The 26,021-nt window shown below is 42.8% G+C and overlaps 2 long non-coding RNA genes across 15 annotated transcripts; one reads left to right on the forward strand and one right to left on the reverse strand.

Annotated features, from left to right (window-relative positions):
* On the forward strand, positions 1 to 13,239 carry LOC125620172. The gene is made up of 3 exons (XR_007351766.1): positions 1 to 568; positions 2,236 to 2,307; positions 12,307 to 13,239. It is a non-coding gene; the product is annotated as an uncharacterized LOC125620172 (long non-coding RNA).
* On the reverse strand, positions 2,493 to 25,745 carry LOC107156159. Of its 14 annotated transcripts, none has more exons than XR_007351756.1 (8): positions 25,514 to 25,745; positions 19,579 to 19,656; positions 16,416 to 16,625; positions 15,356 to 15,510; positions 9,578 to 9,690; positions 5,592 to 5,813; positions 4,969 to 5,392; positions 2,493 to 4,748 (listed from the first exon to the last, which is right to left on the reverse strand). It is a non-coding gene; the product is annotated as an uncharacterized LOC107156159 (long non-coding RNA). The 14 variants fall into 14 exon arrangements; XR_007351757.1 differs by lacking the exon at positions 25,514 to 25,745 and adding an exon at positions 22,162 to 25,206; XR_007351755.1 differs by lacking the exon at positions 19,579 to 19,656 and having other exon boundaries at positions 2,495 to 4,748; positions 25,514 to 25,744.
* Positions 25,746 to 26,021: the final 276 nt, after the last annotated feature.

Below are 26,021 nucleotides of genomic sequence, written 5' to 3' on the forward strand. Positions count from 1 at the left end.
GAGAAGTCTGATTTCCCCTTGGTAGTCCAGATCAATTTTCAGCAGGGAAAGATTTAATTTGACATTGATTCCATGAGCCTCGTGTTATTTTAGGTTCTAGGGCAGACTAGGCTGAGGGGCCGTAATCACGGGAGCAGGTGGGAGCAGCCATGTGCCCATTTAGGAAGCAATTCGGCGTTACCAGGTGCTGCGCTAAGCACTTTCATACCTTTGATCATTAAATCTGCAACACTGCCAGGTGCAGGTGAGGAATGTCAGATAAGGAGAAGGACTTAGAAAGGTTAAGTCACTTGGGCAGAGGGGATTGGGGCTTGAACCCCTCTACCGGACTCTCCCTCTAAGCATCAGCTAGGAGCATGGGAAAAGAAAAGAACCAAAATATGAAACACCAGGTCACTAAAGGCAGCAGCTTCTAGAAGTTAAGGATTTTCAATAGCAATAACAGTGCAGCTGAGCAAGGACCAGGACAATACAGGTATCTCCCAGCAGCTGAGAGGAAGCATCTGTGGTCTGGCAATTTGAGACACCACCAAAGGACTACCAGGGCCACACTGGGAATCTTCACCATGTAAGTTCTCATCTAACAGTGGAAGGTAGGGATGTGGGAGAGATTGTGGGGGTGGAGGAAGTTTATACCTGGGTGTTGGAATTGGGTGGGTGGATTTCCTGCAGATCAGCTCTTCTTTCAGGGTCTGCCCCCTCCCCTTTAAAGCAAGCAAGATAAAAGGCTGACTTCCCCTGTTTGCCAGTAAGGGTTAAATGAGATGCTATAAACAAAGCACTCCAGTTCAGTGCTTGACAAACCATATATACTCCATAAGTATGCATTTTTTTCTCCCTTCTCCTTCAGAAGAATTTTTAGAGGCTGTGTAGAGGGTTTTTTTTTTTTTTGAAGCTTTATGTAAATTTATGTGAAGTGACATTCAATGAAATCGCTCATCTGTATGATCCCTTTAATTCTACCTGCAGCTTCAGTAAAATTGAAATTTAAATCATACATTTTATTTAATGGTACAACTTAGATGTCAGGGGAAAAAAAGGAGAGAGAGAAGGCGAAAAAAAAGAGAAAGAAAATCCTGTAATAAGAAGAAAAGACCTTGGCACAAAAATCATTATTTGACGGGTGAAAGAACTTTTGTTAAATGGACTCTTATCCTTAAAAAAAAAAAAAAGCCAAATTTAATCTGAAGATTTAGATTCAACTCAGGTTTTGAAAGAACAAATGGACTCCATTTGGAATCTGCCACTCTATATTAAAAATCTTTTTGTCTTCTAATTTTTCCTCCATTATTTTTCATGGGTATTATTTTTTCAGTGTTATTTTACTGAAGGCTATGTATAATGATTAATATCACAAAGCAGACTCATTGGGCAATTGTGGAAAAATTGTTTTGGGCTTTAGATCTAAGTACTAAAAAAAAGATGCCCATCTACATTTAAAAATATTTTTAATAGACAATGAATTTAACATATTAAACCTACTTAATGTAAAAAAATTGAAAGAATATAAAAGTAGAAATAAAATTGTGCCAAATCCCATTTTCTAAGGATAGCCACAGTTTTTTTAATTTGTAAAAACTTTTTAGATATTTAGGCTATTCATCTTACATAGGATACACATACCTATATTTGTAACTTATCCGCTCTCATTCAAAAGTTTACATGGTACATTTCTTTCAGATGAGAGAGAAACTCTCATTTTTATATAGCAGAATCTATCATTGTTTTCTACTTGATTTTTTTTTTTTTTTTGAGTGATGGGTATTGAACCCTTGGCCTCAGCCATGTTGATCAAGCATGCTCCAATAGACTACACCCCAGCCCCTCTACTTGAATTTCTTTATGTTATAAAGGTCTTTCCATCCCCAAATTATGAAAAATTTTACTTATTTTTCTACTACCTTTATGGTTTCATTTTTATGTAAATTTTTGTTAATATTTCTGGATTTTATTTTTATATTAAAAAATGAGGTTTAAATTCAGGCTTACTTTTTCCAAATGACTAGACAGTATTTTTCAACACCATCTCTTGAAGAACCCCTTTCTCTTCTATTGATTTGAAATGTTTCTTTAATAATGTATTTTATTCCCATATATTCTTGGAACTCTATAGGAGTTTTACAGTCTCGTTCATAATTTAGTCACCTTATAACTTTGGTGCCTGGAACTTTTAAAGATATTTTATGTTTTTTTTTTTTTTCTTATTTTCTTTGTGGTGTTGGGGATTGAACCCAGTGCCTTGTGCATGCTGGGCACATGCTCTACCACGGAGCGACAGCCCCAGGCCTTCAGATATTTTAATATCTGGTAAGTCAGTTTTGTATACTAATTGGGGGGGGGGTGAGAGGTAGAATTAACATTTTTTATGAACAAAGTACAAAACCATATTTAAAAATAAAACAGTGCATATAGGAAGGATGAGGGGGAGGGGAAAGAAAGGAGAAATAAGATAAATAAGGAAGGGAGGAAGGAGGGAGGGAGGCAGCCAGAGAGAAGGAAAAGAATAGAAAAAGAGAAAGAATATTTCTTTTTTCTATGATTAAACCACTGAATGTTGAAAGGGCTGCCTTTAGCTATTCTGTATCAGAATTACTATCTGCCACTGGCTCAAAGCAAAATCAAAACAGAAAGGGAGAAGACAAACGTCTTGTAAGCTAAAATACATTGAAGAATCGGCACACTTCATCCCTGGAGAAAACTGCACCCTCTGAAAATGAATGAGCCAAGTCTATGGAAGAGTGGAAATAAATTTTAAAAAAGGATTACACCATAAAAAGGAGTCATGTGGGAGGTCAGTCCTGTCCCAGTGGTTGCGTGCCTGAGAATCTCTGAGCTGATGGCAATTCCACAGCTCCTTGCCCAGCCTTGAGCATGTGGACCGGAATGTCACTCTGTAGCAATTGGCCATGGAGAGACTCCCAGCAGGGCCTGCATCAAGAGCCTCACCTCCAGGCCACACCACAGAGGCCTGAGCTAGCCAGAACGCCTGGAGCCTAATGGTGCACAGCCCTGAGCACCGGGGTGCAGAGCCAGCCAAGAGTTAAGCCAGGCCCACAGTTCTGGTAGCACAGCAGCCGACCAGAACCAACCTCCATGTTTGAATAATTTACTCAGCAAGCAACCTCACAAGCCAGGCCCTGAACGCTGTTTTATCTTTGGAAATAATGATAATCTTTCCTCTCAAAAATGTCAAAACTGAGTGCTACATTTTCCCCTCTCTGTAAAATGGAAAAAGCTCCATGGGGGAGGGAGGGTACAAGTTGGGCTTCTGGTTGGGGACATGGACGTGATTTCGGGTAATTATGGAGAATGAGATGTGCTTCCATGGCAGAGCTCCCCATCTGGGCTCAGATCCAGGTCTAGGTCCTGTGGACATTAGTCTGGTAGGAAAGACAGATGGTCAATAAATAACTAGAGGTGAGGTGGGATACGGAAACTATCGGATGCTATCAGGTATACAGTTCTATAGATATCAGAAGTATACAAATAGTGAAAAATTCTTTAAGAATATATAACAAACTTTTAACAATAATCTGTGATATGAAAAGGAAGGCCTTTAACTTTCTTAGGTATATATGTATTATTTAAATGTTTTACGACCAGGCTATATGGCTTTTGTACTTATAAAAATGCAAGCATTAAAATTTAAATTGATTTTTAAAGTATTTTATATATATTTTTTAATTTATAAAGAACACATTTATTTCCCTTATTGCTGGGAAGTCCAAGGAAAAAGCCCACATCTGCTGGGGGCCTTCTTGCTGCATCATCCCATGGCAGAAGGAGGAAGGGCAAGAGAGTGCAAACTGAATGTTCTTAGAATACGAATGGATCTGGGTCTGATGGGCTTTCCTGAGTCACCTAGCTTTGCTGTGGTGCCTTGATGAAGGTGGGGGTGGAGCACATTGGCGGATGCGGTGAGCGGCTACCCTTAGTGGAAGGTCTGCTAGTCCACCACAGCCTGGGTGGTGGTCCCTCGAGCAGCAAGGGTACCCTGTGCATTAAATGAGGTGCCCTCTGAGAACCTTGTGGCATCTTTCCATGAGAGACCTGGACTAAGACTGGTGGGGTGTGACACAGGAACAAGAAATACAGTGAAGGGGTGGCCTCAATGGAAGGGCAGCAAGCCATGAACCATTCATCTTGTTCCTGGAGGACCTACTCGGAGCTTTTGTTCCTCTTCAGTCAGCCTCTTTCCTTTCCTGGCAATAGAGTTGTGCAAGGTCACCGCACACTCTGCAGAAGTCCTCACGTCTTCCCTTCCCAGTCAGTGTACTGCCCATGGTCAGCTTCTGTGGAGGACGTGGTAGGGTTGGCAAGCCTCAGCTCTTCAAAATGCGTAAGCCAGGGCTTCCCCCTCCTTCGTTTTCTTTTTCTGGCTCTGAATAGGCCTGCGCACAGAGCAGATGGCTTTCTGATGAGGCCCAAATGCATCCAGTCTTTGGGGAAAAAAACCTACAGCAAGAAGGACTGTTATTCCAATCTGATAAGGCTTTCTATTTTCAGCTAGAAAAATGAGTGTAAGTAGAAAAGGGGGAAAAAAAATAAGATCGTGAAAGGAACAAAAGCAGTCAATACTCCCCTTGCAAGGTGGATTTGGGAGCTTTCATTGTGTAGCTCCTGTCTACCTCCGGGGCCTCTTTCCACCAGGGCTCAGAAGATGCCAGGAGACAGTTCCAAACGGTAAAACAGACAGCGGAAGGTGGAGAGGGGACCACCAGCTTCAGGATGGTGATTGCTGAGGACAGCTGGCAGGGATCAGAAATGAGAAAGGCTAAAAAGGGAGCTTCAACCATTTCTCTAACTTTTTTTTTTTTCTTAAACATTTTGGTTTTGTTTGGTTTGAATTTCATGGTTCTTTAAAAAAATTTAAAAAAGAAAGAAAGAAAAAATGAGTAGTGGGTAGCTGGGCATTGTTGATTGCTAAGAGCAGAGGCTAGAGAAGTAGATACCAGCTTTTTCACTTACACATGGGGTGAGTTTAGCAGATTCCCCACCTGCTCCGTGCCTCACTTTCCTCAGCTTTAAGATGGAGATCATATCGGGCAGGGCTGTGGCGAATATTAAAGACTTCACTTCTTCATTCAACAATGAATGAATGCCAGACCCTGTGCTAGGAGCCACGGATTCAGCGATGATCAACACACATGAAAATCTTTGACCTCAGGGAGTACGTGTTCTAGAGAGAAAGAGACCAAGAAGCTAAATCATGAAAAATAGAGTGTGTTAGAGAGGGATGAGCACTAAGGAGAAAAAAATAAAGCAAAAGAAATGGGAAGGGGCAAGGAGGTTGGCATTTTAGATAGGGTGGCCAGGGAAGGGCTCACTTGAGAAGGTGACATTGGAGTAAAACTCAAAGCAGGTGATGACCGTCTGGTTCCTGGCAGAGCGCCTGGTACACATACATGTCAGCTGTTATTTTTATTATCTATATTTGAAACCTGCCTTATTTTTATGCTAATAATAAAACTTTTTAAATGACCAAGAAGAAGGGTATATGGACATATTGAAATAAGTGGAAAAAATGAACAGAGTATCATAGCATTTCAGGAACTCTGCCCAAGGCCTCCACCAGTGTGCTCCACCCCCACCTTCATCAAGGCACCACAGCAAAGCTAGGTGATTCAGGAAAGCCCATGACCCAGATCCGTGCATATTCTAAGAACATTCAGTTTGCACTCTCTTGCCCTTCCTCCTTCCGCCATGGGATGATGCAGCAAGAAGGCCCTCAGCAGATGCGGGCTTTGTCCTTGGACTTCCGGGACTCCAGCACTTAGTTGCGTCAAGAAATCTTGCCTCCAGGTGATACTGACCTGCAGGGGGACAAAAATTCAGTCGGGAGACAAATAATTCAAAGTAATTCATCCTTTAAAGAGAAAGGTATGTTAAAAATTTTCAGATAGCCAGGCATGGTGACACATGCATGTAATCCCAGCTACTCAGAAGGTTGGGGCAGCAGGATCACAAGTTCAAGGCCAGCCTCAGCAAGTTAGTGAGGTTCTAAACAACTGAGCCGGCACCTGTCTAAAAAAAGACGGGGACATGTCTCCAGTGGGAAAGTACTGGGTTCAATCCCCAATATCAAAGAATAAATAAGTCAATAAAAAAAACCCTTCAATTCTCTTTAAAACTGGTAACAGAAAACTATTGAAGGCATGGAACTGGGAATGAACAACTATTCACTATATAAAGCAAAAATGTAAACAGAAGAATTCTACTCTATTATAGTCTTGTTACTGGAGAGGGAAAGGAGGGTAGAAAAAGTAGTGAGACACTGAATCGAGAAAGAGAATGAAAGAAATACAGACAGTGAACAATAGAAATGGGCAAGCTGACACACATCCAGAAATAGGCAGGGAAAGAATCTATAAAATGACAGAAACATGAAAAGATACAGCGAGAGACAGGCATAGAGTGAATTTCATGGAGGCTGCCAATCCCATCTTTTGGCTTTTGTAATGTTATCATTAAAAACTAAAATTAGTGCTGTGTTTTGTGACATCAGGCATTAGGGGATACTGTATCAGCAATGCTTTCTTTACTGAAAGAATAAATGGGATTAGGAACAAAGGGGCCTCAGGCCTCTGTGGAGGACTCCCCGGCCCTGATTTTGAATCAGGGTTCAGGAATGTGCAAGAATGTGCTCAGGGATATTCATGCTGGACAGTGCACTGGACTGTGCACTGTCCAAGGACCTCTTCCCCCACCTCTCATACACCCAAGCCAATAAATTAAGACGGTGAAAAATTTAGCAGCTTGGAAAACAGGAGCATTTTACCCTGCAAAAAATCACACAGCACTTGTCTAGTTTTTGAACTCGTTAAGCTCTCTTCTTTCTGAGAGCAGATCAGTAAATTCACAAGCTGACTTAGTCATGCCATTGTCTACAGAATGACAAGATTAAGAATCAGTCAAGGCAGGGTGGCACATGCCTGTAATCCCAGTGAATCTGAAAGCTGAGGCAGGAGGATCAGAAGTTAGAGGCCAGCCTCACCAACTTAGCAAGATTCTGTCTCAAAATAAAATATAAAAAGAGCTGGGGATGTAGCTCAATGGTAAAGTGCCCCTGGGTTTCATCCCCTGTACCAAAAAACAAATAATAAAGATGAAGGCATAAATCTTCATTCCATCACCATGTGGATAAACAGACAATATCACAGTATAAGCTGCAGAGGTAACAGGGCTAAAGAGCAAGGAGCCAGCATCCCAAGGAAGGTTCTATATGGAAAAGCCAAAAGGAAATTCAGGGTAAATGCAAAATGCAAAGCACCGTTGGAAAGGAGCCCTGGAAGATGTTTCCGGAGTACATTCTGATCCTACTTAGGTGAGCTCAGAGCAAACAGCTGACTCCCCAAAGCCCAGGAGATCTGTGTGTAGGAACAACAGCCAAAGAGAAGAGAAGTCTCACAGATCAAGTCCACGGTTCAAGTAGAGACGGTCCAAGAGGAAGTGGAGCAACAATTGACATAGGGGCTCATGGGGAGGGCAAAGTGGGCACTTATCACCCTCTGCGGGCACACAGGTGGACAGTCCAATGTGTGCAAGTACCTGCCGGGTCCTTAGATTGCACATATGCTTAGGTCCAAAATCCCCATATTTAGTATTTTAACTTAAGGAAATAAGGTAAAAACATTAAAAAAAAATAGGTAAAAACATACAAAAGATGAGGTTAAGTGAGTCATGGCACATTTACATGTGAATTATTATGCAGTTGTTAAAAACACTGTTAAATATTTCAGGCAGCATATGGGCACTCCTAAAGAGGTCAAGTGGAGTGCACCTAGCTCTACCCATTTGGAAAACCCTACAAAATTCTATGGACAGAATCAAAATGGCAAAATGAGATAAGGGTTAAACAATATGAGAGGATACATCAGCAAGTTCGCTGTCAACAAAATTTTAGAGGTTTGAAGGCAAAGAGATAAGCATTAACAGATTTGACACACCTGCTCAGGGGACAGGTAATGATGGGAAATTAACTGGCAAAATAATTTGCTCCTCAGGAGCCCAGAAAATCTCAGGAAAGTGGGATGCTATGGCCGAGGCTAGAAAAGGGTGGGTTGCTTGAGAAACCGTAAGAAGCATCTAGACCCCAAGACAGTATTTTTGCAACTGTGGGTCCATTCCTTCTCCCTTTCCCACCCTGCAGGAGCCTTCAGGGCCCCTCTCTGGAAGCGTAAGTGGTACCCACACTATAGGCCACTTTACTGGGCACAGTGGAGGTAACAATGAAATTGGACTTTTCCCTTTTCCTTTTCTCTAGTTTACAAATTATCCAAAACACACATACTCCTTTTACTCAGAAAAATATTTCAAAAATTATAAAAGGCAGTATGTTTATAGTAAAGCAAAACTGTACTAGTGCTGGTGTCTCTAAATAAATAGGCAGGTGATGTGGCTCAGTGGCTGAGTGCCCCCGAGTTTAATCTCTGGTACCCCTTCTCCCGAGCCCCCCCCCCAAAAAAACCTCAAAAACCCTGGAGATCACCATTTTGTTAAATTCAGAAAAAGGAGCAGAGATTAACACTTTCCTGGGAGAGAAAGAAAGCTGAGGAGGAAAAGAGAGGAAATGAATTTTGTATTATTTTTAAATATATGGCTAACATAAGGGGGCCTGATGTCTCTAAATTTAGCAACATTGTTTAAATCATTGAAGAAACAACTTTTAGCCCAAAAATAAAATTGAAGAAATAATAAATAGTTTATTTTTTTCCTGATGATTCATACATTTGTCCATTAGGCTCTGACTTCCTGGGCTTTTAAATAAAACCTCTGAATGTTTCAGCAGAACAAATTTTCATTAACGATTTGTCTCTGCAAGTGGATAAATGAAAAAAGAGAAGATCCTAATGTAGGGACTCTTTACAAACTTTCAATTTATGGTCAAAAAAATTTGCCCTCTCTTTCTACTTTTTTTTTTTCCTCTCTTTTTTTTGGAACCCAGGTTTGAACAGGGGTGCTTAATCACTGAGTCTCATCCCCAACCCCCTTTTTTTTTTTTTTTAAATATTTCATTCAGAGGCAGGGTCTTGCTGAGTTGCTTAGGGCTTTGCTAAATTGCTGAGCCTGGCTTCTCTTTCTACTTCTAATAATGACATCGTGGGGTTGTCCCCAGCCCTCATTCTGCCTCCACAGTAAAATCACAGTTTCTTCTCATCTTCTGCAAACACAGAGATTTGCTTTCTGCTCTTGCTGCTGGCTAATCTGCATGGGGTGTCTTGCCAAGGTGAATAATCTTGATTAAATTAAGAATTTCCCAGGTCTTTTATGTACTTAAGGAAATACAACACATATTAAGGGAAGGTTCGCTATGTCTTCTACATGGGTTGCTCAGACCATTTCTGAAATCAAATGAGCAAATTCAAAACACTTTAATTTGCCAAGGGATTCCCAGAGACTTCTGCACTTAAACCATGACATTTTGTTAAAAGGAACTATGGGATGGACATAGAAGGAAAAAAATCCCATTATATGGTGAGCTGTACTTTAGAAGCTCATTTTTCTTATAAAATTCTGGGAAAGTGTTTTAATATACTTAAGAACCTTGGAAGATTAGAGAAGATAGAGAATGATTTACCTGAAATATTGCAAATAGCTTTGTCTTGAACATAAATCCAGCCAGGGGAATTGGGGGTACTGTTCAACATGTTTTCGTTTTGCTGGAAGGCATCAAATCCGCTCACAGAAAATCTGCAACAGAAAGATCACTGAGGTTGCTCTATGGTTCATTCGGTGTGTTCTCAGAATTCCTGAGGCAATGAAGCTTATTTTCCACCTAATACGCTGAATTTAAAGCTCTTCTCTTCAGGATTTATTGTGTAGACACGTGCTTCTGAGATTCCACATCCACCCACAAGAGCATCCAGCATGTGGAGCTGTGGGGGACAGGGGGTGCCACCTCCCTCCGGGTCCCAGAGTGGGAACACAGCCTTGTTCTTCGTTTTGAGACAAACCAGTGCTCTGTGGAGCTCACCCCTTCTGGGGACGGGAGTGGCCGCCTCCCTTCCATTTCCTCTTTACTCCCTTTTAACCATTTTTCTTTTCCCTCTTTTTTTCCTAGTACCTAAGAAAAGGTCACTTTTTGTAAAAGAATCCAAGTTTGGGAAGGAGGTAAGAGACTCATTGGTCTAATGAACTGTGGGAGAATCAGGATGAGGTTAAATCTCATAATGAGATAGGTCTGTTCATGGTCTAAACCCTCCTTTCTGGGGCCAGACCTCTGCTTCGGCCTCTGTGCCTCCCTCTTCCAGCCAATCCCACCCTGAAGCCAGCTGCAGGGTTCATATATTGACATAGATCAATAACTGGGGCCAGAGCTGGAGACGGGTGGGAGACACAGGGATGGAAACTGTCTAAGGGGTTTAGAGGAGGGAAATGAGGCAAAAGTGTCAAGAGAGGGTGCTGCTGTGTGTGAGTGGGACATGGAGGTACCCACAGAGAGTCCAAGACCAGAGCCCTGCCCTCCTACACAACAGGAGGGTCCAGGAGCCAGCGCAGTGGTGCACACCTGCAGTCCCAGTGGCTCTGGAGGCTGAGGCAGGAGGATTGCAAGTGCAAAACCAGCCTCAGCAACTTAGCAAGACCTAGAAGCTCATTAGAAGCAATTCGGTGAGACCCTGTCTCTAAATAAAATACAAAAAGGGCTGGGGATGTGGCTCAGAGGTCAAGTGCCCCGAGTTCAATCCCCAGTAGAGAGAGAGACAGAGAGAGAGAGAGAGAGAGTCAGTTCAGATTAAGATGCAAATGGCTTCCAAGTAGCACCCTGCAGAGCCTTTGTCAGATGAGAAGAACACAAGCCTGACAGAACATTCTCCAGAATTCCATATGTGTGTTCAAGCATCTGACAGAAAGACCTTTTATTTTGTTTTTCCTGGACTATCTGCCTTCCTCTCTCTTTCCACGATGAGGGACACAATGAGGCTATAACACAAGCAATACAAGTCACTTGCAGCAAAATCAGAAGAGTAGATATGCAAAAAAGAAAAATGACATATACTGAAATTGGAGCACCCTGTAAGAAACATAATTTAAGACTTTGTCGTATAAACTACCAGATACTTTGTGATGTAAATGGGTAGAGAATCAGCCCAGAGAGCAGATTATAACTGGAGGGTAGAGTTCCAGGAGAGATGTCACTATTAAAAAATGGAACCAATGGGGGCTGGGGTTGTGGCTCAGTGGTAGAGCGCTCTCCTAGCATGCACGAGGCACTGGGCTCGATCCTCAGCATCACATTAAAAACAAAATAATGTGTCCACCTAAAACTAAAGATACATAAATAAATAAATACTTTTTAAAAAATAAATAAAACCAATGGATTTCCTAATGGAGTCAACTGCCCAGATGGGAACTTTACAGCTCTGACATTGGGAAGAATTAGTACCAGGTAAATGGCAGACTGAAGCAGATAAAACAAAGCGATTTTTACATCTAGAGGGGAAAATGTTATACAAGAAAGGAAATGTTGACATAGTACACCAAGTGGCTCAGCTGTGAGCAGTGTTTTGATTGCACAAGTAAACACTAAATCTTTTTATTGTTCATTTTGAAGTATTGATTCACAGGAAGTTGCAAAGAGAACACAGAGAGTTTTCCTGTTCCCTTTCTCAGTGGTTGTATCTTACATAAAGATAATACAATATCAATCAGGAAATTGATGGTACAATGTGTGCATATGATCCTGTGCAGTCATGTGACCACCACAGCAATCAAGGTGCAGTTATTTCATCAACAATGAGGTTCCCTCCTGCTACCCCTCCATTCCTAGTGTTACCCTGGCAACTAGTCTATTCTCCATCTATAATTTTGTCATTTCCAGAATGTTATATATACATGTGTGATTGCATGAATGGTATGACTCTACTTCACGCACAGCCAGAGAAGTGAAAAATTCTGCTCCATTTGTGTACCATGAATCGAAGAGCTTTCTCCTGTCACGTATAACTGATGCGAACTAATAAATAATTTTAAAAAAGAATGTTATGCAAATGAATTCAAACATGATGTGGCCCTTTGAGCTTGACTTTTTCACTAAAGCATTAGGCCCTTGAGATCCGTCTAGGGGTTTCTTATATTGAGAGTTTGCTCCTTTTTTTTTTTTTATTGTTGAGTGATATTTCAGGTAAATATTGTTTCAAACAAAAATTGAGATATAACACCTGGCGAGTCAGGACAAGAATTCTGAAAGGACATGAGGATAATAGCTAAGGATGATTGAGTGCTTAAAATTTGCCAGACGTGGTACTCAGTGCTTTACCTACATTATCTCATTTTTTCCTCATTAACTTTTATTATCTCATTTTACAGGAGAAGAAAACTGAGGCTCACAGAGGAGAATCGGCTTTCTCAGGGCTGAGCAGCCACAAGGTTCCTCCTGACCCGGAGTCTGAGCTTTTGACCTGAGCAAGGACTAAGGAGCCAGTACAGACCTGTTTCTTCCTAGGCCTCAAGTGGAGAGAGGCTCCAAGCTGAGCTCCTTGTGAGTGCTGGCTCACTACACCCCATGCTAGCTATCCCTCCCTCTTCTAAATAAAGGCTGGCGAGCACAGACTCCTTCTGAAATCTCAGAAACTTGGCTTCTGGTGTTAAGCCACTAAAATAAGATTCACATTTACAACAAATCTAGACTGACTTACAAATGGCTTCTTATTTTTACAACTTCTGCCAAAGATTCAAGAATCCTCTACTGAGTGGAGACCATTAAGAGGATGTAAGTGACAATATAAAGATTTAATATGCACAGAAATACAGAAATCAAACCGAGAGCCAATTTTGATGCCTTTAGGCCCTAAATATGCCTGAATGGTTTTTACAAAGCCTTGTAAAATTCTCATTGTCATAAATGAGCAACCAACTGTTCTGACAATAGAGTGAAATTAATTGACTCACTAGCCCAAACCAGAAGAGTAAACAGGCTCCTAACAGGAGTTTACAGAGAGAGGGTGTTTTGGACTGGAGAGATGTTTGGAGAGTGCCCTTGAATCCTTCCTGCCTGCTGGTGCTCTTCCCTGGGGGAGCCAAGGCTGCCCAGGCTCTGATGACCTTGACAACTCCTGCGGTAATGACAAGTGGTAGAACTCTGCCCCTGCTCAGTATCCTTGTGGTGTGTTCACCAGGTGCTGGTTGGGAAATCCTCACCGTAGCAGGGAAAACAAGGACAGCACTTAATCCGTGAAATGCTTACGTGTCAGAAACTTGACATGCATTATCCCCAGGTTACAACTCGTCTGTGTTAGGTGGTAGGACCGTTCTCATCGTATAAATGGAAAATGAGCTCAGATTAGATGGCTTGCTCGTAGCCACACAGCTAGTGGGCAGTGGTGCTGGGGCAAACCAGGCAGACTGATTTTCTGTATGCACTGGATCCTTACGTCACCATATAGCTGATGAAAGAAGTCACCATTTGCAGAAATATCACAGTTAGGGAAAAGAATGAGGAATGGCACCACCATTTTGCAATTCACTGCTAAATTAATGGAAGTAACTGTCAGGCAATGATCATTAGTGGTTTCTATCATAATAAAAAGGCTCAACCCTATGGTACTTCCAGTGCCACCACGAAGTGTCACCAAAAAGTGGAACTTGAACCCGATGGAGCCTCCAGATCTCATTACCATGTACAGGAAATAGGAGGGACAGAGTATCATGCTAAAGCAACCACAGATGTAATGAATAAAATCCAGATTGTGAGAAATTATGTAGGCTAAACTATCTAGTTTCTTCAACAGAAAAATTGCAAGAAAAAGATGTGGTGGGCAAATTGTAAATGAAAAAACAATTAAGAGAGATATGAAGCAATAGCTATGTATCAACATCATTTGGATCCTGAGTCAGACAGAACATTTTTAAAAGGGTAATTATTGGATACTTGGTGAATGGTGCACACAAACAAGATATCTGATGCTACTGAGGACTTGTTTTGGGGAGTGTGATTGATGGAAGTGAGGCAATTACTTTGAAGAGGGAGTCCTTGGAAATGCACACTGAAGGGCCTACATTCTATTCACTTAAAATTACCTGAGGGAGCAGGAAAGGGGATGGAGCTCTGGCTTCCTTTTTGAACCTTGATGGACACAAAAGGCTTTAGTGTACTGTTTTCTCAACTTTTATAAATGTTTGAAATTTTCCATTAGGAAAAAAAAATGCTGCGCAAGGTGGCATGCACCTGTTGTCTCAGCTACTTGGGAGGCTGAGGCAGGAGGATTGCTTGAGCCTAGGAGTTTGAGACCAGAAAAAGCAACCTAGTGAGACCCTGACTCAAAAAAAAAACAAAAACAAAAACAAAAAAACACAAAGTAGAGGTCTCAGGAATTCCTCAAAAGATTAGACATGGAACCACCCTATGACCCAGCTGTACCACTCCTTGGTATTTATTCTAAAGACTTAAAGTCATACTACAGTGATACATGCACACCCATGTTTATCGCAGCACAATTCACAATAGCCAAACTATGGAACCAGCCTAGATGTCCATCAGTGGATGAATGGACAAAGAAAATGTGGTGTATATACACAATGGAGTTTTATTTAGCCATAAAGAAAAATGAAATTATGTCATTTGCAGGAAAATGAATGGAACTAGAAGATCATTATGTTAAGCAAAATAAGCCAAAACCAGAAGGCCAAGGGTCATATGTTTTCTTTCTATATTTTTTTTAATTAGGTCCATCTCATTCCACCATCTTTCCTACCCCCCTAACCCCTAACCCCTTTGTTCCCCTAACCCCTCCCCACCCTCCCCTTCACCCAATCCAAAGTTCCTCCATTCTTCTCATGCCCCCGCCTCCCGCATCATAGATCATCATAGATCTCTAATGAGAGAAAACATTCGGCCTTTAGTTTTGGGGGGATATGTTATCCCTCATATGTGGAATCTAGAGAGGAAAAAGGAAAAGAAAAGTGGGCGCAGATCTCATGAGAGCAAAGGAAACCAATAGAGGCACCAGGGATGGGAGAAGGGGAGGGAGGGGGGAAGTGCTGGGGTTACCCTGGCAAAATTATATTTTTATATTGTGAGCATGTATAAATATGAGACAACAAAACCCATCATTATGTACAACTACCATGCACCAATTTTTTAAAAATTGGATTAAAAAAAAAAAAAGAATGAGCAGCCTTGAGGGAAGGCAGAGGGGACAATCCAGGTAAGGATACCATCCCTGGACCCAGATCCCAAGAAAGAGATGCTTCATGAAGGAGGGTGTGGCCAGCTGGGTTGTTGCCGGAGAGCCCAGTACTGAGGACAGTGCCGGGTGTCTCTGGAAGGCCCTACACGCCTCTGTCCTCTTGCACTTCAGGGTGGGCCAGGCCAGGGTTTCCCTCGGTCTCCTCACTTCTGGGCCTCATCCTTGTTTACCTCAGAACACTGAGCAGTCCTCTAGAAAGCAGGCCTCTCAGAGCCCCCAGAGACAGGTAGTAGGTGGCGGCACTGCCTTCTCCAGTTCACGCTGTGCCAGGTTCAGTTTCACACAATCTGTTGTCCCAGCCTTCAAGGGGGAATTCGAGAAGCCACTAGGAGCAATGCAAATTTAGTTTTCAGAATCTGGATAAAAGGTTGCTGGCTTGTTAATTACGATCTCGGGAAACCCTCTTATTTGCTTCATGGGGAAATTACCTCAATTACTTTTGAGTTTCGGCGGTGATTTTTGTTATAGGAAGGAAGGAAATTTTCTGGGGGAAGATGTTAACTGCTTGGGCCATATTTTCTCAACTCTAGTTGTACTCTTAAATGATCTCTCCCTCTCTCCCCCGTGTCTCTGCCCATCTTTGTCCCCACTCCTCCCCATCTCCCCTTCTCACTCCTTCCCCTTCTCTTTCCCTTAACAACCTGTTATGGCTTGGATGTGAGGTGTCTCCCAAAAGCTCACGTGTGAGACAATGCAAGAAGGTTTGGAGGAGAAATGATTGGGTTATAGCCTTAATCTAATTGGTGAATTGATCCCTGATGAGATTAACTGAGTGGTAACTGGAGGCAGGTGGGTGTGGCTGGAGGAAGTGGTTCATTGGGGGGCGGTGGCTATGGGGTATATATTTTGTATCTGGCTAGTAGAATCTCTCTCTGCTTTCTGATGGTCAAGTAGCTGTTTTCCTCTGCTACACTCTTCCGCCATGATGTTCTGACTCACCTCGAGCCCTGAGGAATGGAGCTGACTTTCTATGGTCTAAGAACTCTGAAACCATAAGCCCCTAATAAACCTTTCCTCCTTTACAATTGTTCTGATTGGGTCCTTTTAGTCACAGCAATGAAAAAGCTGACTAAAACACCACCTATCCTCAGCAGAGAAGATGGTGTCTGGGCCTTCCCGGGTTTCAGCCCACCCTGGCCTCAGTGCCTGCAGATGAGCACAGCTATGTTCCAAGTATTCAGTTGATTGATTCAGCCCTGGATGCCTAACATTCTGGAGTGTCGTTCTTACCTCTCCTAGGCATCGGTTTTGCTTCTCATGTTTGTTTATCATCTTGCAGGCCTCTTCTGATTTGATCCATTCTCTTCCACTGCCAGTGACAATGTGGCTTCCTTTCAGCCTGGCCTCTGCCTCTCTGCTTTAGCAACACTCCCTTGGAAGTATTGCCCTCCTTCCTTTCCCCAACCTCCACAGGGAGGTCAGGACAATCACTGAGAGATCCTGGGAGACAAGAGATTTTTAGTAACTTGTGCTGTATAGGGAAGATGTTTGTCCACCAGTTTCTGACCCAAGGACATCTTGGTAATGGTGTGAGAACAATGTCCAGAGGATCTCCATTGCAACACATCGAGTGCACCACATTCTCCAGGGACATCAACAATGGGTAGAAAGTGAGTCTTGGCCTCTTGTTTGGCTCATTTCTGTAGCTGTCTTCCTCTAGTCTGTTTTCTTCCCAGCGGAGCTCCCAGGGGAGCACCTGTCTGGCTGTGCCTCTTCACACAGGCTGATGCTGCAGGACCTCCGCTCCCCTGGTAGGCGGCCACACACTTGCATGTACACACATCCACACACCCACACACACCCCCACACAGGTACCCAGGTGTTGTATGCAAGTTGTTGTAATTGCTTAATTGAAAAAGAACCTAAGCGGGACTCAGGGGCTTTCTTCTGATTGTTTTTACATTCTCATCTTGTAGATTCTTAATCTCTGCCTCTGTGTTGATGGATTTATTATTCCAGATATAATAGGATGCTGGTCCGACATTTTGGCATAACATGAGTTATTGTTTTTTTCTTCGTATACACTTGTCTTTTGTATTAATTCTGACTTTAAGTGTCTTTCATGGCCGGTTCTGTTATTTTTCTGGTGTTGTTACATTATTTGTGTTTTTTTCCTGCTTGCAGAGGGTCCAGATATAATTTAGGAAGTTATACTAACAGCTCAGCTCTCAAATTAATTTTTACAGTTGGCTTCTTCTGGGCGGGAGTCACAGAGACACACTCAAGATGCCTCAAAAAAAAAAAAAGTGTTCAGAATAAAGATACAGATGGCCAGAATCTCACCATTCTCTCATCTTTCTGTCTCTGCCTCTCTCCATGTATTTGTTTCCTTCTCTTTCTTCCAACTGGCTTTCTTCCCGATTCTGTGGCTTCAACGCTTCCCCGGTCCCTATGATCCATCCTGGCCTCGAGGGACACAATTCTACTTCAAATATTCTGTTTCAAATACCACTCCCACCACCTTGCCTTGTTTTCTAATTGGGATTTCCCAGGGTCAGGACTGGCTAAGCACAGCTCATCTTTGCACCGTGGACATTGGCCGATCTGTGGCCTGTCTGGCCTTGGATCAGGTGCTTCCTTCATCCATTCGAAAGTGGTGTGTGTGATGTGGGGGATCGTGGCTAAATAGGGTAAAACACGGCCACCTAAGAAGCAGAGGCTATGATCAGGAGGGCACCAATGGATGTGTGTCTAGTATCTTCACTAGCTCTCTCTTCATTGACCCAGAGAATCAGAAAGTTAAAATAGATGTTATAAATTCTATTCACTAAAATTCATGTTCTCTACTCAAAAAAAAAAAAAAAAAAAAAAAAAAAGACCCTACCAGCCATTCAATTGACTCCTTCTTCAGTCAAAATATGCCTAAATATCTGGGTTTCATGTCCACCATGCTTTATAAATAGCAAAATCAAGAGGACAAAGAAGGACTAATAGAGACAGATACTAATAGCATTGAGAGTCAATAACCAAGAGGTTGACAGCATGGCAGAAAATCTATGAAAAGCAGACACAAGAACTCAAATATCATGGTAGTCTGGGACCACTTAAAATATAGGTTAAAAACAGCCCCATGTACTTCAACGGTCCTCTGGGGCATTGCTGTCTTACAGCCTCGTTAACTGTAGCTAATGCTCACGCTGGTGAACCTTGAGTATATAAGGAAAGGCTAAGGGCTAAATGATGCTTAGAATATCCAGCTTAAGAAGACAAGACATTACATAATACACTTAAGAAAAATTTTCATGCATAGTTTAAAAATTAGCGTTTAAATGAGTAAACCCTCCACTTTCCAAAGTAAGTAATTTGCTAAGTGTTCCAGAATAGCCACAGTCATCAACATGTGTTCTGTTTTTAATGTTGGCCATAAGGAACCAGGGTGGCAAAATGCCCTTGCTCCTTAGAGCTGCCCAGGAAGGATCATCTTATTAAATCTGTCAAAACCAAGATAGAAAACAGGAGCGGAGAGGCGCAGCAGGCTGTCAAGTTGATGTGGGTCTGAATCCTGGGGCCTTGAGCAATCTTTTGACATGCCTACATTTCCATTTCCACATCAGGAAAATGGACACAGGAAATATGTATTTCACCGAGCTGTGAGAATGTAATGTCTGGAGACGTTTTTACCTTGTTTACAATGTTCAATTGTTATGTAGTCTTCTAGGAAAACGAAATATTTAAATCCATTTTAATTTATATGGTTCTCATTTTTCCTCCTATGGGATGTTAGCTCTTAGGAGGAAAGAAATTACAAGAATCACTCATCTTTGAATCAGTTTATCGGATTACCCAAGGAGTCACATAGTTTTCTAGAAGGGTAGGACAGAGAGTGATAACCCTGAAAGGAACAGGGAGAGAGGAGGGCTTCAGCATCTGGACATAAAGATGCTGAAGCCCTCCTCTGGACACAGGGTTTAAGGTCTGTTAGTTTGTTCACTGGGGAATGAGAAGAGGGAGAGTGTGGGGTGTTTGACGTGGGAAGGGGCGTAGGAAGTCAGGCAGAGAGATGCCCAGAAAAATTTTTACTTATTTCAAAAACATTCCCAGGGTCATTGCCTTTCCTTAAATTACAATTTTTAAAATGTTCTCAAATTGACAACTAGGGAATTTCAGTCACTGGAACTTTTCCTCTTCTCTTTTGACCCCCCACCCGCTTCTGCAGGTGACTTGACTCAAAGTTCAAAAAGCCATCATGAGGGCTGGGGTTGTGGCTCGGAGGTAGAGTGCTTGCCCAGCATGTGTGAGGCACTGGGTTTGATTCTCAGCATCACATACAAGCAAATAAGTAAATAAAGGTCCATCAATAACTAATAAAAAATATTTTTTAAAAAAGCCACCATGAAAGAGTAAGGTAACTGTGTTGTCACCAGAATCTTTGAAATCTTGGCTTAAAAAGTACCTGAGTCATGTGGTCTGCTTATCTGCCCAGGAATTCAATCACCTTAGTCATTTTCTTCAAATAACCATTATTACATTCCTTTTTTAAAAAAATAAACAACTTTAGGCTTCCCAGAATCTCTGGTAGATGAGAGAGAGAGAGAAATTTAGCTGTCAATTGTAGGGTGAAGACATCAAATTCACAAACAGAAAATTGAAAAAGAGAGGGCATATTCACTTGGTGCTCTTCACTAGACCTGTTGTAATAATGTGCATTGAACAAACATCAAAATCAAATGTGTACCTGTGGCCCTTACCCACGCGCTCACCCCATCAGGCTAAAACCAGGAAGGAGCCCACTTCAGAACTAGCCTGTAAGTTGGCCATCTCCCATCACTGGCTAGACACCAGGGTCCATCTCATCATATTAACATTTTGTTTTGTTTTGTTTTAGATTTTTCCCCTTTTTTAAAGGGTATAAGAATTTTTTCTGATTTACCAGGGATTTGGGTTTATTTGTTTTTAATAAAAGTGGCTCTCAGTATCAACAGATTGCTATTGTTTTGTGGCCAAATTCTCAAAAACCATGATAAAAACATGCCACCACCACATTCATCTACTAAGCTAATATAACAGAATTTTCACAAACAACATACTGCAAAGCCATATATCTGTCGTGTGCACCTGATTAAACAATAGTCAAATCCTTCAGTCTGGGGATAAGCCAGTGAAAACCAGCCACAACCCTCACAGAGAATACTGGGATGGCAAAGAGGTTTCAAATTGCGTGCCAGCCCCAGTCACTGGGCTGTTGATGTTCTTTGCTGAGAAGATTTTTTTTTTTTTTTGGTGTTTGTGGGGGCATACTAGGGATTAAATCAGGTGCTTTATCACTGAGACACATCCCCAGCCCTTCCCTTTTTAAAATTTTTTTTAGTTGTTGATGGACCTTTATTTTCTTTATTTATATGCGGTGCTGTGAATGGAACCCAGTGCCTCACACATGCTAGGTAAGTGCTCTGCCACTGAGTCACAACCCCAGCCCATCCCTAGCCCTTTTTATTTTTTATTTTCAGACATGACAATTACTCTAAAACTTTGTTGCTCTAAAACTAAGTTGCTCAGGCTGAACTTGAACTTAAGATCCTCCTACCTCATCCTCCTGAGTTGCTGGGATCATAGGTGTGTGCCAAACTACCCAGCTGCTGAGAAGGATTTTAAGGTTGGATCCCTCCTCCTGAAGACAGACTTCTGCTATTAATTAGTGATGTCCGCCTTAGGTACAGGATAGGACAGTGATAGTATGTTTGCCACTTATTGACTATTTTGGCAGATCTTTGACATTGAAATATTTAGAATTTGAGTTTTGACCACCTACTAGCTTTCCTGAGAGTCCATGATATGTGTTTTAGAAGTTTTATTGCAGAATATATTTTTAAAAATATATTTGAGGGAGAATTACTATTCCATGTTTATCTTGCATGACATGACAATTACTCTTTGTGTCTTACAACAACAATTTTATTATACTTGTAGATTCTACAGGTCAGGAATTTGGAAAGGCATAGTGTGGACAGCTTGTCTCTTCTCCACAAGGTATTGTTGGAAAGACTCAAAGACAATGGGTGACTCAATGGGAGAGGGCAGAAGACTTGTTCACTCACATGTCTGTTGATTAACATTGGCTGTCCACTGGGACCTCCATGGGGCCTGGAGGCCAGAACATCCACACATGTGGCTGCTTGTGCTTCCTCACAGTATGGTGACCAGGTTTCAAGAGCACCAAGAGCAAGTTGTACTCCTCTTATGACCTAGCCTTAGAGGTCATGTAGTGTAACTTGCACCGTGGCCATAAACACTCCCAGATTCAATTGGAGGAAAGGTAGTTCCTCCTTTGGATGAAACAAAGGCCAAATTCACACTATAGGAAGAGCATGCGGGATGCGGTCATTTTCAGAAAGTACAATCTGCCGCAGCTAATTGGTAAACAAGCCAGCCACCTCATCTCAATACATTTTGTAGTTCCCTCAACAATTACTTACCTAGAGTAATAAATCTTGACTTATTTGTGAAAAATAACAGCTAGAAATCACACTTCAAGGAAAAGCTAACAATTCTTAAATCATAGTATTAAAACCTGTAGTGTAAACTTGTGGTAAAGAATAAGATTCAGAGGAAATGTTTTTGCCCTCATCGACATTTTAATCATGCAAATATGAGGTTTGCTAAATGGTTATTGGGTGTTTGTTTTCCTAGATAATACCATAATGGTGACAGTCGAGATATATCCATTTAACTAAGGATTCTTCAACCTGGCCCTATAATTCTTTTTAGGGAGGGGCTACCCTCTGTACTGAAGGATTTTTTAGCAGCATCTCTGGTTTCTTCTTTCCCCAGTCATGCAAATCTAAAATGTCTCCAAACATTACCAAAGGTCCCCTTTGGGGGCAAAACTAACCCCACTTGAAAACTGCTGATCTAATTTGTGAGACTGAAAAATATTCTCCAAAATTCGTTTCCCAGGCTACTCTTAAAATGTTTACATAACAGATGAAAAGAAAAACAGATTACATAGGCCAGTGCTATAGGAATCTCAGCAGCTCACATTTAGCGTGTTCCGTTCATTCAGATGCTTTGTCTCCAGGAAACTGACTCTCTGCTGTGTTGACCTCATTCAGAAGCCCCTCCCCTACCAACAAGACTGGAGGGTTGTCAGGCAGAAGAGCTAAAGTGGAAGGGAGGAAGAGGATAGAAATGTCTTGGCCACCCCTTCTGAGGGTGAAGAGTCACAGCTGTACACATCCTTTACCAGCCCTTTGCAACCGACCCCTCCCACATCCCAGGGAAAGGTTGCAAGCCGAATGTGTCTCTCCTAAGACATGCCAAGGCAATTGCTCTATTTCTTGCATTCACAACTTACTGGGGGCTGAGAGTGTACATGGAGGAGTGTGAAAAACCAGGAACATTTTCTGCCTGAGGCTGTATGGCATCTAAGCTACAGGTGCAGGACGGAGTGCCAAATCACTGCAGGCATATCGGGTGGGAGACAGGACAGAGGTGGAATCCGACCCCGTCTCCATCTATCCACCAGTATGTAGACTTGTTTGAATTTAGGCGCTGTGTGGAATGGGGAGGGTGTGTATAGGGAGTTCTTAATTTATAGATAAGTGGATTTTGAAAGTGGATTATGTGAAATTAGTAATGCATTTCTCAAAGGAAAATAATGTTATATATGCTAGTAATGTCCCCAGAGATGTTGATAAAAGCCTACTTAACTCCTTTGGAGAGGTACTGCCACCCTAAAGGCCACAGGCACCCTGTATCACAGGGCTTCTAGGGAAAGCTGCATTTGGATTTCCAACATGGGGAGCTAGGAATGAATCTCTCACTGGCCAGTCTGCAGGCTTTCTCCCCAACTACTCTGCAGCCCAGCAAACTCCCAGAGAACTGGAGCAGGCGAGACAGGATATACGTGCTGGGGATTCAACAACAAATGGGTTCCTGTTTATAAGGAGCCCAGCTGTGCCACTGCCCACTCCTGTTCACATCCTGTATAATCAAGAGAACAAAGACTCCCTTCCAACCTGGTGGTAACCTGCGTGATGGCCTGAGGTCCTGGATCCTGCAGGAGAAGGTGGGGAGGGAGATGGATCTGCAGACTTCTGCTTGCTTTCTGTTCTTGTCAGCTCCTGTCCTGCCTAATAAACAATGACTGCAGAACAGAGCTAACTGCATCGTTCCTCCCAGGCCTCCTGTCCCCACACCACACACATATTTATGGAAAGCTGTTTTAAGTAGAATCCGGAAACCTCTGGGCTCAGTGAAGGGGTAGAGGGATTTGATCTTCATTGCCACTGCCCGTGGATGATAAGAAGGAAGTGGCCTGGCATGCAGAAAGGCACCATTGCAAAACTAATGCCAGGTCATTGGGCATTAAAGTGTAGCAAATCATCTTATGTCGTTATACCCCCAAGTAAACTGCCAGATAATTCACCCCAGGGGTCACGGAAGAGAAAGACTCACAGATCAAATGAGGACACTTCGATAACACGCTTTGTTAAATCCATTTCAGCAAGAAGCACAGGGAAAGAAGTGAGGCAGGTTAATGTCCTTAGGGTAAGGTACCTGTGTGTGACCTTCATACCTCTGTCTCTGTCTCTCCTCCCTACATCAGCCTTGCCCCATAATGGGGAACTTAGAGAACTAGAGTTAAGCCTGTGATGGTTAATTATATGCATCCACTTGGCTGGGTCACAGTATGTAGATATTTGGTTGCATATTATTCTAGATAGGTCTGGGAAGGTATTTATTGGACAGGATTAAGATGTAAATCAGTAGACTTTGAGTAAAGCAATTTGCCCTCCATAATGTGGGTGGGCCTCATCCAATCAGCTCAACTGGGTCCAAAGTCAGTCTCCTGGCAGAATTCCCTCTCTCTTGGGGAAGGGCTGCCAGTAGACTAATTGAACACTTTCCTGAGTCTTGGCTTGTCAGCCTACCCTGCAGATTTGGGATTTGTCAGCCTACACAATCGTATGAGCTGATTCCTTAAAATCTCTCCTCTCTTTTTCACCTCCAATTTATTGGTTTCTCACCCATGTCACAGTTCCCCCTACTTACTTCCAACCGTTCAGGCAAGTACTGACACACCAAGTACCCTTTCTGCAGTCATGGTTTTAGGGCAGAGCATGAAGAGACAGGCAGGGGAAAGACAGCCAGCCCCATGTCACCCTCTGGGACTGCCCTTGGGGAAGTCCTTGAGCTTCTCCTTGGGCCAACTCCTGCCTTTTCCCCTCCATCTCCTAGAACTGCAAGGGAAAGGAAAAAACACCCAAAGCTAACAGTGGTTGTTTTTAAACTCTGAACAGAGGCCTGAAATGAGACTCATCTGCATAGCTGGGGAGAGTCAAAGTCATAAGGGCTGGGAGGCATTGAGGCATAGAAACAAGATGAGACTTGCCTTGCCCCCGCTGCACCCCAGTGCTGACACAGGTGACCTGGGCTAGCTCCCTCAGTCACACGCTGTCATTGCCTAACTCCCCAAGCCTGTCCCCTGCTGCATGTGATTTATTCGAGGTCAAAGAGCAGGCTTTCCCGGCCACCTACCACAATGCCTAGCATGCAGTCAGCATTCAAGAAAATATTTGTGTAATGAATAAATCAATGACCCAGCAGCCCCTCGCAACCTGGAATGAGATGAGAAGCAGGACCTTGGATGGGGAGGCCCAGGCTGAGTCAAAGCCAGCTGTGGGCTAAGCAACCAAAAAAAATAAAAATAAAATAAAGTCCCTGCTGGAGTCAGGAGACCTTGCAGCTAACAGCCAGTTCCCTAGGAACCTGAAGACATATGTTTAGTTGGGGTCTACCTCAATTAAAAGTGAAAATTTCTAACTCATATACAGAGAGACAGGCAGTCTCATTAAACACCCAAATGTCACATTTCAAATATTTACACACTCTCTTGCCATGGAACATGTTTTCCACCAGGAACACCAATGAAACTCCATTCTACCACACACCCTGTTGCCAGCGCAATAGTCTCCAAACCTGCTCCCAGGCTCTAGCACCGAGTCTGCTTATAGTTACAGCATTTTTGAGAATCTGATGAAAGCAATGGTGTTCTTCCTAAATTGGCACACAATTATACGGTGGTTAGAGTCCATCTTACCTCTAGTGGTCTCCCATTACCTTGAATAAAACTGTTCCCTGGGGGGCTGGAGTTGCAGCTCAGTGATAGAGCGCTTGCCTCACACATGGGAGGCATTGGGTTTGATTCCCAGCACCGCATAGAAATAAGCAAATAAAATAAAGGTCCATCAACAATTAAAAAAAAAAATACATATATATATATATATAAACTGTTGCCTGGGTCCCCTACCCCCTCTGCCTCTTGTCCCTCTGGCTCTGGGAGACACTGCCTCAGTCACTCTGTTCTCTTTCCCACGCCCCAAACACACCTTGTGCTTTCCCATCTTTGAACTTGGAGTCAGAGGTCCTGAAGTTCCTTTAAGGTGCCCCGGGGACAGGAGCTGGGCCCCCGCAACCCACGCAGAGCCAGGGCAGTAAAAGTTGAGGGAGCAGCTGCAACCTGTTCTGCAGCACAGTCTCGGCCCCACCCACCCATCTGCCACCGGGCAGCACGAGCTTCTGATGCTGTTGATTCTGACTCAGATCATCTACAGACCTACAAATCCTGGTGCTGCCAGGTACTGCTCCCTCGCCAACTGCCCCATGTTTCACACTCCTGGAATGACCTGATCTCAGGAGAATGCTCACCCTTTTGTACTGACGCATTTAATAAAAAATAAATTGGGGGCTTGGGATGTAGTTCAGTGGTAGGGTGCTTGCCTAGTGGGTGGAAGGACCTGGTTCTATCAACAGCATTGGGGGGAAAAAAATCAAATCAGACCTCTGGTAGGCAGTGAGAACATAGCCCTCAGCTACTCCAGTTCCTGCCACAGGAGC

Source organism: Marmota marmota, unplaced genomic scaffold (assembly GCF_001458135.2).
Source record: "Marmota marmota marmota unplaced genomic scaffold, marMar, whole genome shotgun sequence".
Classification (NCBI taxonomy): domain Eukaryota; kingdom Metazoa; phylum Chordata; class Mammalia; order Rodentia; family Sciuridae; genus Marmota; species Marmota marmota.